General features: G+C 40.6%; 1 long non-coding RNA gene across 1 annotated transcript in view; it reads left to right on the top strand.

Annotated features, from left to right (window-relative positions):
* Positions 1–5,223, top strand: part of LOC118471017 (uncharacterized) — a 31,529-nt gene extending 26,306 nt beyond the window's left edge. The window contains exon 4 of the long non-coding RNA XR_004848230.2: positions 4,881–5,223. This is a non-coding gene — a long non-coding RNA (uncharacterized LOC118471017). The remainder of the gene's footprint in view (positions 1–4,880) is intronic.
* The last annotated feature ends 13,473 nt before the right edge of the window (positions 5,224–18,696 follow it).

Genomic DNA, 18,696 nt, shown 5'->3' with positions numbered 1-18,696 from the left:
AGGATCTAAGAAAATCCTGGAAAATTTCACCCTATGAATTTAAAATCTAATTATTTAAACTACAAATTGTTCTTAAAAATTAACTGATATTTTTAATTAATGCGGGTTGTTCAAAGTGCTCTGAAGTATTTATGCTTTAAATCTGTATTCACATGTTTTTTATGGACAGTAGTTCGAGCTGTGCACACTGCAATGACATGCCTTCAAGCTGATATGGTAAAGCTTGCAGATATGGAGCAGCATTCATTTAAAATTTCTAAGGTGATATTCAGCCTCCTTTTAGCTCTCTTTTGATCTCCACCAACTCCTGAGAGAAACACCTCACAATGAACCTGCTAAATGCTCACTGTGTTGGTCTGTTTTACAATTTTGCTTTAGCTTTTTCACATTTGCATGCTGTGAGAGGAAAGCAAAACAGTAAAGTTGTGTTCGCAAAAGCTAAACAATATCTGTGGTTTTGTATCTATGACACTAGTCTGATTCACCAGATGTGAGCTGCAGTTATAGTTTTCAAAATTCACTTTGCTACTGGAAAAAACAACAACAACCTCCAGGTTAGCAACCTACCACTCTGAAAAGTTGCACCCTTGGCTTAGCTTTGCCCAAGACATTTTGCAGTCGGTTCATAGAAATACAAGCAAGCCAGATAGCAGTTAGCAGAATGATACTGAGGTGCTACCATAGAACAGAACATAGATAGTAGCAGCTTTAAACTTGGGCCAGGACAGCTACAACAAAAGCAACCAAAAGTCATTGCTAAATCTCGATATTGAGCATGGCACCAGTTTGGCACAAGAAGTGGGTTAAAACAAAAGCAGGCCTATTTGTAAGCGCAGTTTGACCCAGTTACTGACCGCCTCCCCAAACACAGCTCAACATCAAAGGCAGAGCTTGTATTCTCCTGCACTATAAGTTATTGTCAACAGCTGCTCACACAAGAAATGACCAGTTTGCCAGAACCTCACACTGAACAGTAACACAGGAAGACAACAAAACAATGGTCCTCTCAAGCGATAAACACAAATGTTTGATGGCTCCGACTTCAAAAAAAACAACACAAAATCTATGATCGCTTCCCTTCCTGCCATGACATCTCTGATTGTCTGTCCAACTGTTGAGGTGGAAAACCAAGTAGCCATTTGTGTGCCTCAAGAATAGCTAACAAACTTTAGCAAGCACCGCCCAAATAACACCTTAATGGTTTGAGCTTTAGAGGAAAGAGCACAATGCATACCCCCAGAGAATGATTTGTGGTTGTGTATTGGGAATGTTGAACACTGAGCCATCCAACATGGCCAGTGAGCAGAGCTGCAGAGAGGGTGTCCTCCTCCTGACAGCTCCCCCTAGGGCCCTGGAATACATTAACCACCAGGGTCCACAGGGGTGTTGGGAATAATTACTCATTCCTGCCATGTGACACCCTCAACAAATTAAACTCCCCCTTTAAGTTTTAAAGGCAAATGCATATTGTGGCCATCACTTAAAGGCTGGCCTGTCCATGCTTGTGCATAATTTCTTGTAAGAATGTGTTACCGCAACTTGGTAACTCAACCCAGCAGCTGACTACAGATGAGTGAGCAATACGCTGATGAAGTTGGAGGAAAAACGCGTTCAAGGCCGTGTGTGTGTGTGTATGTGTCTTCGTCATTAATAAATTCTACTCCATCAAGCCATAATCTAATTATAAATCATGCCTCCATCTGCCATGAATCATCTCTGCTCTGTGTTGGCTAAATTGGGGTAAAGAATTCAGACACATCATTGAGATTTAAATGACTTTTTTTTTTCTTTTGTGAAAAAAAAGTTATTGGCCTAATACAAAATGATTGTTAAACCCCTGTAACTAATGGCTTCAAAGAAAATGTAATTATGATTTAATAATTGACAAATTAAACCCAGGGAGCTTACATTTTTTGGCAATGGCCACGATCCATAAAAATCAGTTTTTCTAACAGCTGCATGTCTAAAAGAGGTAATTACATTCTCTGTAAATACGTATAAAACCTCAGCAAACACGCCCAGCAGACGGTCGCGGATTAGAGGTGAGATGGAGACGTCATCCCCCATCCTCACAATGGCACATCTGGAATATAACTCTGAAACACACAGCTGGTGATAGGTTCTTTCAATAATAATAAAAAAAGTCTCCAAATAAATTTCGACTGTGTAGGAGTTAGTGCAGCAGTGACAACCCAAAGACAAGCTGTGTTGAGGAACATCAACACCTCGACTCAACAAAAAGACAACGACCTCTGAAACTAATTATGTGTCACACTGAACTTACACTGAAATCCTCTTACTGGCTTCAGTGTATCGTTGTATTTATTTAACACACAAGGACATATCTTGAGGATTATCCTTGTAAAGAATTACTTTGTTTCAAGCTACTGTGGAATGTTTTTGTTGTTACATTTGTGAACAGCTATGCCAGGTTTCCCGAGTAGAAAGACATTTACTTCAAGTCCTCTCCCTCCTGCTCCCCCAGTGTCCAATGAGAGACTTGACAATCCTTGTGTTATTAGACTTCTCTGAGCCAACGTTCTGTCATTACACAAAAAGACCACCGGCTTCAAGTTAGGTGAAACTTTATACGTCCCTTCTGTCTGTGCTCTTTTCAACACACACTAATGATCTCGATGAGCAATACATACGCCACCGAGACAGGCAGCGGGTGAGAAAAAGAGGAACAGAGATGATATAGAATCCAAATGCAATGCGTGAGATGTGTAGTGTGATTAGCCGGGTCCCCAACCAAGGCCTTTCAGTCAAGAGGCAGCAAACGGCAAAGATCATAAGACACATTAAGAGGCACTCCGTCACGATGTGAAAGAACATCTGAGTTCTCAGCTGCCGCCATTCATTTTCATAATGACAGTAAATGCAGTTGAAAGCAGTGGGATCCCTGAATGGCATTAAGCTCTCTTCTTTCAATTTTGATTAGGTGACTTGCAGAAGATGAAGAGAAATCATTTAGAGGAGGATAAGTGTGTCATGAGATAATGGCTCCACAGGTTGAGATGCCGTGAAGAAACACTGGCTAAAAACCTGAAGCTGATGAAACACCGCAACAAACTGAGAAATCCGTGTGCGTGCGTGTTTATCCGTGTGTTTAAATGCGGGCTTGTTTTCTTGCGGGCGCATGCGTGTGCATATGTGCCTGGCAAAGATCTCACGTTCTTTGTGTTTCATGTCAGGCGTCTCGGTCTCGGTGACAGCATTTCACATTGATGTGCCGTGCCTTGGAAAACAACACTGAGAGGGCTAAGTATCTCCAGTACATACTTTAGCCAAATTAATGTAAAAAAATTAATTTGTCAGATTGTTCGCATGGAAAATTTTCACCCTTTGGGCTCATATGAATTCAAACACACACATACAGTATATTTCATACTCATGCTTATGCGCAGAAATTACATAAACCAATGTGAGGGACTATGCAGATCACCTAGAGATTCAAATTGTAGCTGTGAAAGTACTAAATCCTTCAAAATGTCTTTTAAAACTTTACGAATGTTCTCTGTGCCCTGACCAAAACAAAACATGATGACAGGTGCCAGTTTACGACATCCCTCTCTTTATCTCTGAGTCTCCTCAATTTCCCCCGACAGAGAGAAAAAAGAGAGATGGGGGGGGGGGAGGATTGGGGGAGAGAGGCGGGGGGGAGCGCAGGGGACCTGAAGTGTGTTTAGGAGGAAGATGGCTGTCAGTAGCTGTCAATCGTGGGCTTTTTGATGCCATCGTCTTGGCACAGGCCTGTCTGTCTCGCAGTGCAGCAGCTATCAAAGACTCACTCACAGCAGAGACAGGCGCCGGGCTGGAAACACGAGGAAATCCACACATTCGCTCATTTACACCTGCCGTATAAACTTTGTGAAATCTGGGTCTGTGAATTGTGATGGAGCTGATCGTTCTCACCTGGCCTCGAAGCAATGAGCATAAAAAAGTGCACTGTATACTATAAATTCAAAATATTTTGACTTAGATTACATTATTCTGTTCAGATACTGCTTTAGACTCCACTATCTAATCAAATGTACTTTTATACAGTATAACTAATGTTTTTTTTAATGGATAATACTCTATTAATGTTTTACATTTGAGCTTCCAGGTTGCAAAATTACCCAGTGAATATCATCCTTGCTTTATCTCGCATTGTCTTTTTAGCTTAATTCATTTTGATGCCTTTTTAGAAAGTTATTTTAATCAGGAGTCATTGACAGACTTTCATTTTATGCCTGCTGCTATATATTGTAGGTGCATAAATTGTTAGTATTTAGTGTTTTCTCTACACAAATCCATTCAAAATAGCAAAAAAAATTTGTCAATGTTAAAGTTAATACATATTGAAAATAATTGTCCTTAGAAACTGAATATACAACACCAAAGCAAGATGATGGCTACAACTAAAATGAAACAACACAGTGGGTATAAAACCAAAAGCTGATCTTATTAATGGCTTAACACAGATCTATTAATTCTAAATACATGCCTCCAACAAACAATAGCCATGTAATGAAACCAGCTTGACAGTGGTTCTAATGCTTTTCTTTGTTTTTCTTGGTCATTTCTGTGACAAGTCCAAGTGACAAATCATTCAGCAGTAAACATTTGATGGGTTGGTCATGCAACCAAAGCACTACAGCAGAGCCAATATTTCAGCAGAAAGCAGTTCAGTCGTATATTTTCGATGGTCGATATTGTGATCAATTGAGCAGTGATCTATAACGGGAAAATCCCACACCGGTTGCCTTTATTTTCCTATTATTGGCTGCTACAGAACATTTTGAAGACAGTGTGTCACCGCATGCTGCTTTGGTGATAACATCAATCTGTTGTGCTGTCCTTGGTGAGCTGTCTGCTTTTCATTTTTCCTGAGACAGATCACGTACGCGGCCCACAGTTCCCACACCACACCTCTTTATTGGCCCAAGACAACGTGAGGATGAAGGTGTCCAGATGACCAGACACTAAATGCGGATGAGAAGGTGGTTGGTATTCCTGCCAAATGCGTATGCTCTGTTTGGCTCGTGGGTTCCTTCATTCTGTCCATTTGGCAGGTGCACACATACACCCAGAAGAACCAGAATATGACAGGATCCCTATTCAAACGCACAGCTCAATCTCCTGTTCCTGTCATGTGTAGCTGCCTTCGGGAAGTCCTGTCAGCGCTTACCATTTGGCCTTGAACCTGGGCTAAACTATTGAATTCATCATGCATAAAACATTAAAGATGTACATCCAAAAGGCTGTGGCTGCCTGTTTATTGGCACTCAGTGCTCCATAAACCATTTTCATCCCTTGCAGGATGAGACACACATGCTCTGCAGTCCTATTGATGGCGTTTAACACAGAATATAAACCATAAAACACAATAATAAACATAAGCGGAGCAAATAAATCAGATTCATAATAACCCTGAGGTGGGATTTATGTAAGCAAAGATAGAGTCTTTGTGCAAATTGATGGTACAAGCTCTATCAAAGCACCAGTGAGACACTAATATAGTCTTATAAACACACCAGCTACACTCTAAAATAGCTTCATCTCTCCTCTTCGGCTGGCCTAAGTGCTTAAGTAATGTATTGTTTTCATAAGTGTGCAACTTTGTAGCACCTTCTTTGGCGGAAATATGTCTCCATCCTTTGGGTGGTGTGATTAAGAATAAAATACAAAGACAGTTACAGTGGAATAAATTCAAACCGTGACATAAAGCAGCAGCTGCGGTGAGCCGAGCAGTTCTCTCAATGAGAGGCCCCTGTGACAACGGCTGGGAGCTCTAGAGGTATCCATCACCAGTACACACTGTCCCCCTGGCACCCGAGCTAATGTATCACCTCTGGATTACAGTAATATCTGTCTGATGGATGTTTTCTGAGTGGAGAGGGCCACGTGCACCCCAGACAGGAGCCTCAGATGCTGGGTGTAGCTCTGAGGAGATGGGGCTTCTGCTCCTAGAGGTCTATTACACTTACATCCCCCTGCTCTCCTGAGCCCCAGTCCAGGATCCTATACCTCCTCCCAGTTCATTCATCCTGTCCTTTTCCCCCATTCTTTCAGCTATTTGTGTGTGTATGTACGCGTATGCATGCCCGCTTGCATGTGTTAGTCACAGGTCTTCACTGAGGGGCCGGCAGGCATCCTGGGGCGATGCCTGGGTTCCTCCAGTCAACTTTACTGCCTTCATTTGGCCTGATGAATGGCTAGCTGCCTTATCAGTCCCTCTGCCTGCAATCTCAAGTGGTTCCCTGGAGCCTCACATTGCCTGCAGCTTCGGTCGCTCTCTTCAGCATGCAGGCTTTCTGCCTCTTTCACACACACACACACACACAGTCAGAGACACAGCAAAACAGGGCCGCACAATTACATACAGATAATACTATTCCAGATGTACAGTTCAGAAACGACACGCACGTGAGCGAAGAGCAACGCACCAATTGTAGCAGCCAAAAAACTCTGCAGAGCTAAAACAAACACACAGGCGTGCACACACACACACACGCACTCTTCCACAAGGCAACACAAGCATGCGCACACGTCAGCTAGCAAATCCATCATCTTTATTTCTTCCCCAATGTGCTCATATTTTCCTTGTGGCTGCACCATGCTCGCGAAAATATTTATTTTTGCTGATTTTTTTCTTGAGGAAACACAAAAGAAATCACACCTCTCTTTCTCCCTGGCTCATGCCAAAATAATCAATGCTTTCCAGAGAGGGACTTGTGGCGCGACATGAGTGGAGGGAAGGCAGAAGGATGCAGACATAGCTCCAGGGCTCTGGTTGTAGATAATAAGTGAGGAGCAGTCCTTGGGTATGTTTTACAGCTATCAAGACTCATCATATTTGACATGCATTCTGGTGTTTACACAGTCTCCTCCGTAAAATCCTCTCCAGCTATAGAAGGGAACAGGGTGCAGGGAGCACACACAACGCAGCACGTACACATTCTGCACACAGAGGCGCTTTAGAAAAGAGGAGCCAGTTGTTGCCTTTGCTTTCTCTCTCTCTCTCTCTCTCCCTCTTTTCTCCATGTCCCATCTCTTATCCACGGCACAATTGGCGGCGTTAGCACCTGTCAGCTGACTGACTTCTTGTTCCCGGTGGCTTATGAAAAAATCATGGCTGCTGGGCTTCAGAGGCTGCTTTCCCATCAATATGAATTCACCATGGTCTTCATGCAACATTAGGCCAGGTCCTGTTTTCATACAGCAAGCCACACGCTCCTTCGTCTGTTATACACAAGAGGAAATGAAAAGAGTAAATAGTCCTTTTAGAATGTTGCATTCGATCATGGGTGGAACCAAGTCGCCTATGAAAGGGACCAGTATACTTGGCTCTCAAAAGCCCATTTGCTTTCCATCCCCAGATATCACGGCGCGGTGCTCTGTATCTCTTATTAGTGTGTCCTGTTTTACTGTGAATAAAACAGTACAATTCTCGGCGCAGCCCTGCCATGCTTGTCCTCTATTGTTACATTCCAAATGTGCATTTACGCACATGTACTTTATGTACTTCTGGTTTTAGCACTTAAGCAGCACTGCATGTATTGTGTCTGTGCTGGCATGTATGGGGATTACACTTAAATATTGCAGAAGCAGTTAAACTAAAGCACCTTCAGCCAAACAACACTTGACTGACAATTCCACCTCTTAATTATATGTTTCATGTTGTTAATCGTGTTATTTTTTTTTTACTCATGTAACCATAAATGACAAGGCATTCAAAACTGTTTCCTCTCTCTTTGTACTGTAAGTTTTTAAAACTGTGTTTCAAACCATAAAGATCCCTGCAAGCAGGGGAAATGAATCTAAGGGATAATTACAGGGTAAAAATGAGAATAAATTATATTCTGACTTTCAAAAATTTGGTTTTCAAACTTTTTCTTCTTGTTTTTCTTTTTTTGTGTGTCCTCAAGCCGCTAAAAACTATTTAGAGAAGGCAAAGTCACTGCTGAGCTGTTACACTTTTTTGACACCTCATGCTGAAGAATAAAAGATAGTATACATATTTTCTGATACATCGTACCTATTTTTAAAAAATTTGCCAATCAAATTTTTTTCTTCAAATGCTTCCACTTGTACCTAAATATATTAATGTAAATCTGACAAAACCCTTATTTAAATCTGGAAATATATAATCAAAGAAAAGTACAGGAACATAAGAAATTTGTCATTTAAAGCTATCAGTGTATGACATTCTATAAAAGGGTTAATTTGATATGGACGCTTTGTCATGAAGGTTTGCGAGCATTTACTGGTGTGTATTATTGGATTAAAAGCACAGACTGAAACACTAAAACAGCCAGACAACCTGTAAAACAAAAGTTGATGTCAACCTGCTGGTTAAATACTGACTCATTTGGCCTTCGTTTCACATCTGCTCGTCTGGAACTGGTGCAGAGCTTCTGCTTTCCTTCATTTCTTCATCTCTCTTAGCCTCTTAAACATGCTGAAAGTCAATTATCTACACCACTTCTCCCTGACATCATCGCGCTAATACAAGCTGCTCTTGACCTTATGTTTGTGTCTTGAGCGGATGGCAGTGCTGTGCTTCCCCCTGATTGGATTAACTTCAGATGTGGTGTGTGTCCGGGTCTATTACACAGACTCTGTTGTGATTTCAAACCTCGAGCCCAACTCCTCCCCCACCTTCCGTCCTCTCCGTCATGACCCTCTTCCTCAACCACTGTCCCACCCCTCTCCTCCTTTACAACCACCCTGAAGGCCTGTTCTCCCCAACACGCCATCTCCCTACACGAAGAACTGTCATGGACACACACACATGCACATATGCCTCAGTTCATGCCTCCAAACAGTCATATTCCATGTGTCTATTGCACAGTGATGGAGTGCCTGAAGAAACTCCATCCACACCCTCCTTCTCTCTCCCTCTCTCTGTTTAGTTTTTTCAAGTCCGGAGGGGTCATCTCAGACAGGGAGCTTATAATTAACTCAATTAAGTGAGCCTGATTGCCATGGCAAATTGGTCTGGGTTATAACATTATCATTAGTGCCTCAAGTGCGGTCACAATGGGACACGGCAGTCAGATGAGAGTGAGGCTAAACGAAAGTGAGGATGTAGCCACTCTGGACACGAACAAAGGCAAAGATAGTATTTGTGGAGATGAGGGAATAAAAACGCAACTTTTCTGCTCCCGAAACATTAGAGAAATGTGGAAATGGCCAGTTAGAATATTTGCGCTACAAAGAGCAAGTACCCATCCTCTGACACGAAGACTGACAACCACCGTGAGGTGCAGCTTTACTGTATGTGGAATGCTGGAAGACCTGCTGGCTTAAAACCAGGGGTTCATCCAGTAATTGTTTTTGAGGATGTGACATTTGTCTCTTCCTTGGCTTGCTCAAGGTGTCAACACCTTTCATATGCCCGAGATTTTTTCACTGTGGTTCACGTGCCCTGGAGCAGCCTGTTTGATCTTCTTGAGGACTGTCAACTTATTGCGTGACTCCATGGAAATTGAATTCTGTATTTATTTACACGGCAGGTTAATAGAATAGATGCCGAGGTGATTTGAAAGTCAAACAACCACACCTGCCATTCATTTCTGCTTTTTTTTTCCTTTCTTTCTTTCAAAGAAGCAGATCCAGTGTTTTGTTCTGCACGGCTTGAATACACAAAAAGAGGATGATAATGAACCGAACGGCTTATCCTCAACATTCTTGCTGCAAAATACAGTGTTGTCTAATGCAGAGACGATAAATCCAGATTTCCATGATTGAAAAGCAGTTCTTGGGAATATTTTATTATATCCTCATCTACATTCTGCAGCCCTGTGAATGGCCTACATAAACTGATGCCTCTTTGTGTGCACATGTGCTGAGAAACACTGGATTGGGTCTTGGGCACACAGTGGCCCAGTTTGAGTAAAATCAGTGTCAATGCATCTGTAATCGTGCGCGCCGGTGCTTGTGTGTGTGTGTGTGTGTGTGTGTGTGTGTGTGTGTGTGTGTGTGTGTGTGTGTGTGTGTGGGTGTAGGTGTGTGTGTGTGTGTGTGTGTGTGTGTGTGTGTGTGAGCCACTTCTGGAAGCTTTAAACAGACTTGTCATGTTGGGAGATGCTGCTGTCAAACGGAGGACAAATCTGAGAATGTCAATTGAATGCTGAGAAATGTCTGTCAGTCGTCCTGACGTTGGTCTCTCCATTGTGATTAGCATCACTTAATATTCATGCGAGCTTATCTGACTGCTGAGATGGTGCCAAGCTGACTCTTGTTGTGAGAGTGCATCAGAGGCAGCCTCCCCTGCGATAAACACACGGATGATGTAACAGCCATGTGGCATTACAAACATGTCAATATATGGCACCAGCATACTCTCTGATGGTGTCACAGGTCAATTCAACAAGAGGAAAGTGATATTACTTGCCAGACAGCAGACTGAGGGCTTGACTGTCTTTGTGCCATGAGCTTATGTTGAGCTTGTGCAGAGGAAAGTCTGTGCATTAGCTGATCAACACTGCCACTTGCTGGTCACATTTATGCACTAAAACAAAAAAAATAAAGGCACTGTACAGCCAGAATGAACTCAGATGTGCTGTAAGGCCAAAAACTTAAACAGATTTCTTGCAGGAGTTTCTTTTTAATGCTTCAAATGCAGCCCCGGACTTGTTTTTTTAATCTACTACACACTTACATTTCTATTCTGCATAGTTTGCAAAATTTAAAAGCCTTTTTTTCAGATGTACAGTGTCTTCCTTCCCACACGCTAAATGCATCAAAACAGGAACCTCTTGAATTATTTTGTTTCATATTAGCAGTTGTACGTGTCAGTTTTGTTTTCTTGTTTCTCCACCACATAGCTCTTTTTTTTCTTCCACCTCAGAGAGAGTATGTGAATGTGTATCATTGTGGCACTGTGACAGTAACGGCCGGGAGGAGGAACAGTGGTGTGCTCGCTGCAGATGGCAGCACACATTTTTTCATTCCTTAAACAGACACAAAAAGCAGCTGAGGGACCAGGGCCTGTCTGTAGAATGTGCCGGGGAAGAGTAGGTACTTGGCACAAGTAGCAGAAACAATTAGCGTCACATAAGCAGAGGCCTGAAGCAGCGGGAGAGAGGGAGAGGATGGTGGAAAAACACAGCATCTCATTTTCACCAAGAGGACTTTAGCAGAGCTGTGTGCACACTCTGAGACATCCTCTTCCTTTCCTCGTCACAACTCAAACATTTTTTTAGAGACAGTTTGTGTCATGGCTCATTTAAGTGATGTGCTCTCTTGTCGGCGGCGTGTTTTTGTTTGTATCTGTGCATTCTTAATTAGGGAATAGACAGAGGAAGCTCCGTGTCCTTGGAGAGACCTTGCATCCCACTCACATCCCCAAAATTCCTTTTTGAACATTCCTGGCTACCGTCTTCCCTGTTCCCGTTTTGAAGTTACAAGACGAGATGATCTGAAAGAGTGGTTTGTGAAAACGCTCGACTAGTCTTGCTCTACGAAGCATTGCTCATTAAACTTTACCTGTCTGACAGAGAAGCTCAAAGTAAATGTTGAACATTAAAAAGAATGGAGTATTTTCTGTAAAGGCCCCAAATGCAGATTGTTTCAAGTCTGTCTTAAAAGTCACATAACTATATGAGTCACTGGTTACTGAAATCACTTCCTGGCCGTGAAGTGACCTCTGTCTAACATGAAAACACTGTTTTCATGTTAGACAGAGAGGGAGAATAAAATCCACGGTTTTGTCTAACTTCTTCTAATCAAGTGGAGGGAAAAAACAGCAAAAACACTCTAATCTATTCCTTAAGGGGTCTTCTATCACATCAATTATCAGAGTTAAAGTTAGAAAACAACTCTTCACAGTTGTAAATTAGACAGATTTAACACTGTGCTTGTGTTTTGTCTGATTTTAATATTATTTTTCATACTCTAATTTTGATTCTTGTATTATTAAAATCAGATTCCTGCATGCAAGCATCACCTTTTTCTAACACACCCACTCTAAACTACTCAGAACAATACAGAAATATCTAATGGGAAATAACCATCACATCTCCGTATTTGCAGGACTCCATCACTTCTTGTGGGGAGCCAGTTAAAACACAGAGCACCCTAATCTGCTGTAAATCTGGGGAAAAACCTCATGGAAGCTAAATTATATCGAACGGATGGATGCGACTGAATGAAGGTGGGAACCGCAAGAACGAAAAGAGATTGTGGAAGGTCTCAGAGGATTTCAGAAACATCTTCTCTACTTCTGACAAATCTTCACTTCACAAGAGAGGAGTTATGACATTTTAAAATATTAAATGTGGGAAAAGCATATGCTGTATAGCTCCAAGAAGGTTTAATGGCCTGCTCAGCCAAGTAATTATATCTATCAAAATATATATCACAAAACTGCTGATACCATTGTAGATACACTCTGAAAAATGTATATTTTACAGTGAAAAGCTGTCAAACCATGACAGTAAAAATTTATAAACTCTGAAACAGTTTGATGCAGTTTATATAACACTGAATCACCAGTTAATCAGGAGAAAACTGTATTTTTCACATTTTTTTCTCTTGAAAAAAATAGATTTTTCAATTATTTAATGGAAAAATGCTACATGTATTACTGCTGAGATTTTACCGTAAAAAATAATTAATTTTTTTATAGTGAAAGTTATACTTGTAAATGTTGCAGCCTTAAAACTCTCTTTGCTGTGCAAATGTTCCATATTTTGTTTATTTTTTTAATAATTTCTGAAAATTTATTTTAAAAAAGTAACTCATGGTAAAGAGGTTTTCCTTGTCATATGTAAATTGTGTCATGTTCTTCAAAACTCTGAACTTTGCATGAACTGGGTTCAGCAAAACTACAAGAGTGAGACAGACTGCCCTAACTTCCAGCTTAGTGTGGGGATTATTCTGTCTTATTCTGATTATTCAAACATCCCAGAGTATTTGACACCTACGTTCTGAGTCTATAATGAATTGTTTAGGTTTCTACTTCATTTAGGATACAATATGACAGGCTTGATTTTTGGAAAACGCTGTTGTGAACCTGTGGGGAAACTTCAAGTTATGAGTGGACTGCTGTAGGCTATGAGGTCAACCTTGCAGCCACGGAAATAGATAGAAATAAAGGCTGTCAGTGACACAAGGCGTCAGCATTTAACCAAACTTACACAAGAAAACAGAGCTTTTGGGCAGGGTGGTTTTCTTTAAAAATTTTCTTTTTACTCTGAGCAAATAGAAAAGGTGAAGATGTGAAAGTGACTTAAATGTAAACACAAACTGTCTGCCACAGAACTGGGGACCATTATCAGCCCTAACCTTTCATCAAATGCCGCAGGGTAAATATGTATTTCAGTCATAGTAGCTGTTGTAAGCAAGGTAAAATCTTCAATGTCTCTGTTTGTAAAAGAAATAAACTGTCACCATCAGACTCTGACAGTCTCTCTGTAGTTTATTTCTTCCTGTGATGTTATAGCACCATGTAACTGAAGCTTTGACTCACACGTGTGGCTGCTTGCTCAGGTTCGCTTTGGTTTCAATATTACATTATTGCACTTACTCATCCATTAAAAGCTTTGTCACTGTTGCTTGTGGTTTGACCTTTGTTTGGCCTCTTCCTCTATAGTTGTGTGACTCAAAGGTATTGTAGGCACAAGCAGAAAAGATTCACAAAAAAAATGTCAGCTTCACTGCAATATCCATCTAAAATTTGTTGTTTAATATTAGCTAATTTAACCTAAGTGGTGCTGTAGCTGCAGAACCCCTGAGTGCACTGTGTGTGTTTTATTGCTTATGAGTCATTTTTAAATATATGATTGTGTTAATATTGCTGTCCGGTTGCATAGTCTATCCTCTTTTTCTCTCTTCCTCTTGCTTTTCACCACACCTTTGCCTTGTTTTTGGGAGCACTTAGGCTGCACACACTGGCCTGGGTTGTTTGGTACTCTGCCTTTGAATAAACAGCGCTGCAGGTCCAAATGACAACAGCTGAAATACTGACTGAGGCAATCACTGCTGACTTGCTGGGATACCCCTCAAAGACCACCTTTTTTATGAATTTAAATTCTAGGGATTTTCAATTTAGCATTCTGTGTCCAAGGATGAATCCATCAGCGTGTGTGTGATCGTGCAGGAAACCTAAACACCGGACAAATTAAGTTTTTGCAGCCTGATAAGGTTCAACTAATGCAAACCTTTCAACAAGGTAATGATGAGAACTTCACATTAACTGTAATGTCTAGTACAGTCATTTCTTATGCACTGGTCAGTTTTGTGATTTGGATTGTTTTTCTTCTATAAATCATCTGATTTCAGACTAGCGGAAAAGAAGAACATCTAAAATACACATTTAGGTGTTTATTTTGCAAAACTTTGTCTATTTGCATCTGTGGATTCCAATTACATTCCACAGCTTTAAAGGCTCTTCTGTCAAAATGAGTTATTTCTCATGCATAATTTTAAAAAAAGTCCACTTTAGTATCACTTACATAAACCAGTCTTACCAGTTTTATTCAGTTCTATAGTCTGAAGGTTTATCTAGACAGGCTTGTTCATACACTATTCATAGCCTGCTTTATTATATATTATATTATACATATTATAACATTTTATTCCTGAAAACATTCTGTTGACAGTATTTTCTGATTTATTGAATGACACAAAGAGATATATGAAATTAACTTTGTAAAAAAAAAAACAATAAAACAAAAAACAACCTTTGGCTCTAATATCTCAACAAAATAAAACAAGAACTTTATAACTGACTTTATCCAATGTGCAAATTAGTGCATATTTGATTAGATGATGCCTAGTTTGCAAATTAAAACATAACATTTCTGAATAATATAAACTATAATTATCTTAAAGTATGCAATCAGGAGGGAGAATTTAAATAAAAATGTTACACTATTCATCTATAGCAGGGGTGCCCAACCTTTTTTGACCTTTTTGACCTTTTTTGAAGATCTACTTTTCAAGTAGCCAACCTCCTGAGATCTACCAGTCCAGTGTCAACATCGCAAACCCACACACATCATTTCCAGCCTGCAGTAAAGAACCGAACAACATTTTTTCTTGTTGTCACAAAACCGCTCGACATCACATCACAAACCCTCCCTCTCTCAAACACACACAGACACAAATTCCTCTCACACAGTTGCCAGTTTGCATAGTGTGCTGTAGCACAAACCCACTCTCTCTGGTCCTCTTTCTCACACACGCATGCCAATCTGCATGGTGAGCAATAGCCATAACTGATCTTAATATGAACTAAACAGAAAAATAAACAAGGTACAAAACAGGTGGATCTCTGAGTTTGAAAAAAAGGAAATCTCTTCCTACCTTAGTGGGAGGCCTGGCACTGGGAGGAGGAGGCTAGCTTCTCGTAGTCAGGAGTGTAGGAGCTGGTTGCAAGGCGTAGGCAGGCAGCAAGGTGGTCATCTGTCATTGCTGATCTGTGCTTGGACTTGATGATTGTCATGTGCGAGAAAGCAGACTTGCACAAATAAGTTGATCCAAAAAGAGCTGTCAGGTTCAGGCACATCTTCTGAGATTGGGATACTTCTCCTCCACCAGTAGTTTCCAGAACACCACATGCTCTCCAGGTTGAGCAGATGTTGATCTGGCTTTGATCTCAATGTCATTTTGCAATGTCAGAATCTCGTCCTCAAGAGCGGAGCTTTCCAAGTCAAAAAGTGATTTGACTTTGGCAATGTCACCAACATCAATACTTGCACCAAATGGATAACACATATAGCTGGCTACAGGCTCGATGGATGCAAAGTCAGTAAAACATCTCTCAAACTCTGAGGAGATGCTCTGAACATGCTCTTCATAACGTGCGCTGTCAAGCTGTGTCACACCTTTACCTTGACATTGTAGTTCTGCTTGCATGTGACGGAAGTTGCGCAGGTTACCACGCTGCGTTGCGGCCCATCATAGCAGGCGCCTCATCAGTTGTGATGGAGATCAGCTTGGAGAGGGCAGTTTTGTCTCGCTAACAAAGCTCATGAAAGCATAAAAAATATCCTCACCTCTGGCGTGTCCTTTTAATGGCAAAATGGTGAGTAGCTCTTCCTTGGCACTCATATCTTCAAAAATCATCCTGATGAAAACACACAACTGAGCCACATCCACCACATCAGTCGACTCGTCAAACTGGAGGGAAAAACACTTGCAAGCGTCAATATCCTTCTTCAGTTGCTCCTCCACATCCACAGCCATTCCCTCACATCAGCTTGTAGTAGTATCGCGGGAGTGTTGTACTTCTTTAATGGCCTTCACGATCTCAGTTTTATTTTTAAAGTCGTCAAACAGGCTATCTGCTGCCTCGAGAAAGGCTTCCTTCACAATATCGCCGTCACCGAATGACTTCTTGTGTTTAGCAAGGACGTGACTGAGGCGATAGGAAGCAATAGTTGCGGCCTTATATCACCCTGGGTCTTCGGTTTGGTGAACACTGACCGTCATGCTGCGAACTGCGCTTTCAAATCTCGCACTTTTGTGGCGCGCAAAGGCGTTTTTGTCGGGAAATCCCTCTCGTAGCTCCCGTGTACTGTTCTAAAATGCCGCTCCAGATTGCCTTTCTTTGCCAACGCCACCGTTGCATTGCATATCAAACAAATAGGCTTTGAATGAGAGTAAGCAAAAAAAATAATCATCCTCCCATTCAGGGTGAAAATGGTAGGTCTTGGCTCGTTTCCCTTCGGCCATGTTCATGTTTAGCGTGACCGCTCTGACGGCTAGCTGCTAGCTGTTAGCTGCTAGCTACTGTTGACAGCTGTCAACTTCCTGTCATGCATGTCACGCGCTACCATAGGTTAAACGTGACCTAGTTTTTTCTTTTTCTCCTTTTTTAAAATACTTTTTTTATGTGGAAGTGTTTAAGAGACTGATAGGATGCGCAACAAAACATACAGTCACACATTAAAAAAAAAAAAAACTTTATTTAAAAAAAAAATAAATAAAAAATTTCTACAACCCTCGCGGTCGACTTGGGATCAGCCCGCGGTCGACCAGTAGACTGCGATCGACTGGTTGGAGCAACCCTGATCTATAGTGTATTGCTTTAAATAAAGAAAGTCTCTTTCACATATTTACCACAGGGAGGCAGCATTGTCAGACAGAAAGCCAGTAATAAATGTGTTAGTCTTTGTTATGTCCTATTTGAATGTAAATAAAGGGGAACAAGTTAATCAAATAATGTGGAGGAGACAAAATGGATCTGGCAAAAGTTAACAGTTTTATTTAATTATTTAGCTCAAATTTAACTCAAATGTGCAACAAGACAAAAGGCTCATAAAATGTGGAATATGTGAGGCGGTTGTACCAAATGAATGAAAAGAATATAAAAGAAAATTGACTCACTTCTATCACTAAAAAAAAGTAGAAACTAAACACCTATTTTGCTAGTGTAGAAAAAGGCTTCACTGAATAACACAAAGGCGGCACCAACCAATAACCTAGCGTATCTATACAGATGAAACAAACTTATCTGAATCTACAAACCTCCTCCTACCGATCTTATCATCGTTTTAACAAAGACTTAATACGAACCAGCACAACTCATTCAGACAGAGTGGACACAAGGGGAAGCTAATGAACTCCTGATGTCCTCGTTTATCGAAGGCCCTGAACAATGATAGGCTGATTCATGTATGTAGTAGCCAACGTGGATCTCCTTGAATCACACAGGTATAGAGCAATCACAGCATTTACCTGAAATAAAACAAAGGGAAGGAACATACACGCAAAAGGCCTGTCTGTCAAGTAACAGTCTAATATCCTCAGGAATCAATTGTAAAGTGTCAGATTGCAGAACATGTTCGTCATTTTTTCAAGAAATCAAATCAGAAAGAGTTCTGTTTGGACTCATTTGAATTGTTTGTTGTGATCTTTGCACTCTGTCAGAAATTTCGAATATTTTTTTAGTGCTTTCCTAAAGTTCTATCAAAATAGATTTTAAGGAATGTATGTCCATCATTTCCAAGTATGTATAATAGCAAAAATACATACAAAACACGAACCTCTCTCTCGATTTTAATGTACTTAGATTCACATTACTAGGTAGAAATGTCTTTTAGATCTGCAGCTTCTTCAGAATTGCAGCTGCTTGGTTTAATTGGAACAAACACACAAAGTCATGTCACTCTTTTCTCTGCTTACCAAATTTTATTGTATTTTTGACTTTTACCTAAAATAAACCGGATCTCAAAATGCTTGCCATTTGCTTAAATGTATGAAAGTGACAGTCTTGTGAGCTACACAAGTGCTTAAAAGTAGCTTCAACTGAACACCAGTGATACAGAGTACTGAGTAATAGCGTAGCGAAGACAGTCAGAACAACAAACACAGATGAAACAGTTCAAAGGGTGCTTGTCTTGGATTGCAAAATGACTGACGGACTGTTTGCAGTATTTTGAGTTTCAGGGATTCAGCAAATAAAAAGAGCTGACTGACTTAACCACTGGAAAGTGTTATTGCCTTTGTAAACATGTAAAAATCGTCATCAAAATCTAATGGGCTTTTCAACTATTTCATTGGATCATTGCAACCTCTTTAAAAGTGAAAGTCAAACCTGATTTACCTGCTTTGACGAATATATAGATAATTTTAGATGATTCTGAAACATTCTAAATGAACTAAACATACAAAAATGATCCCCATTCTGTAATATTTTTGAAAAATCAATAAGTTGAGCTTCCCTCTCAAAGGTTATCCAAAAGCAAACATACATGG

The sequence above is a fragment of the Amphiprion ocellaris genome, chromosome 16, assembly GCF_022539595.1.
Source record: "Amphiprion ocellaris isolate individual 3 ecotype Okinawa chromosome 16, ASM2253959v1, whole genome shotgun sequence".
Lineage (NCBI taxonomy): Eukaryota > Metazoa > Chordata > Actinopteri > Pomacentridae > Amphiprion > Amphiprion ocellaris.
Note: the sequence above shows the minus strand (reverse complement) of the source record. Positions and strands in the feature narration are given on the sequence as shown.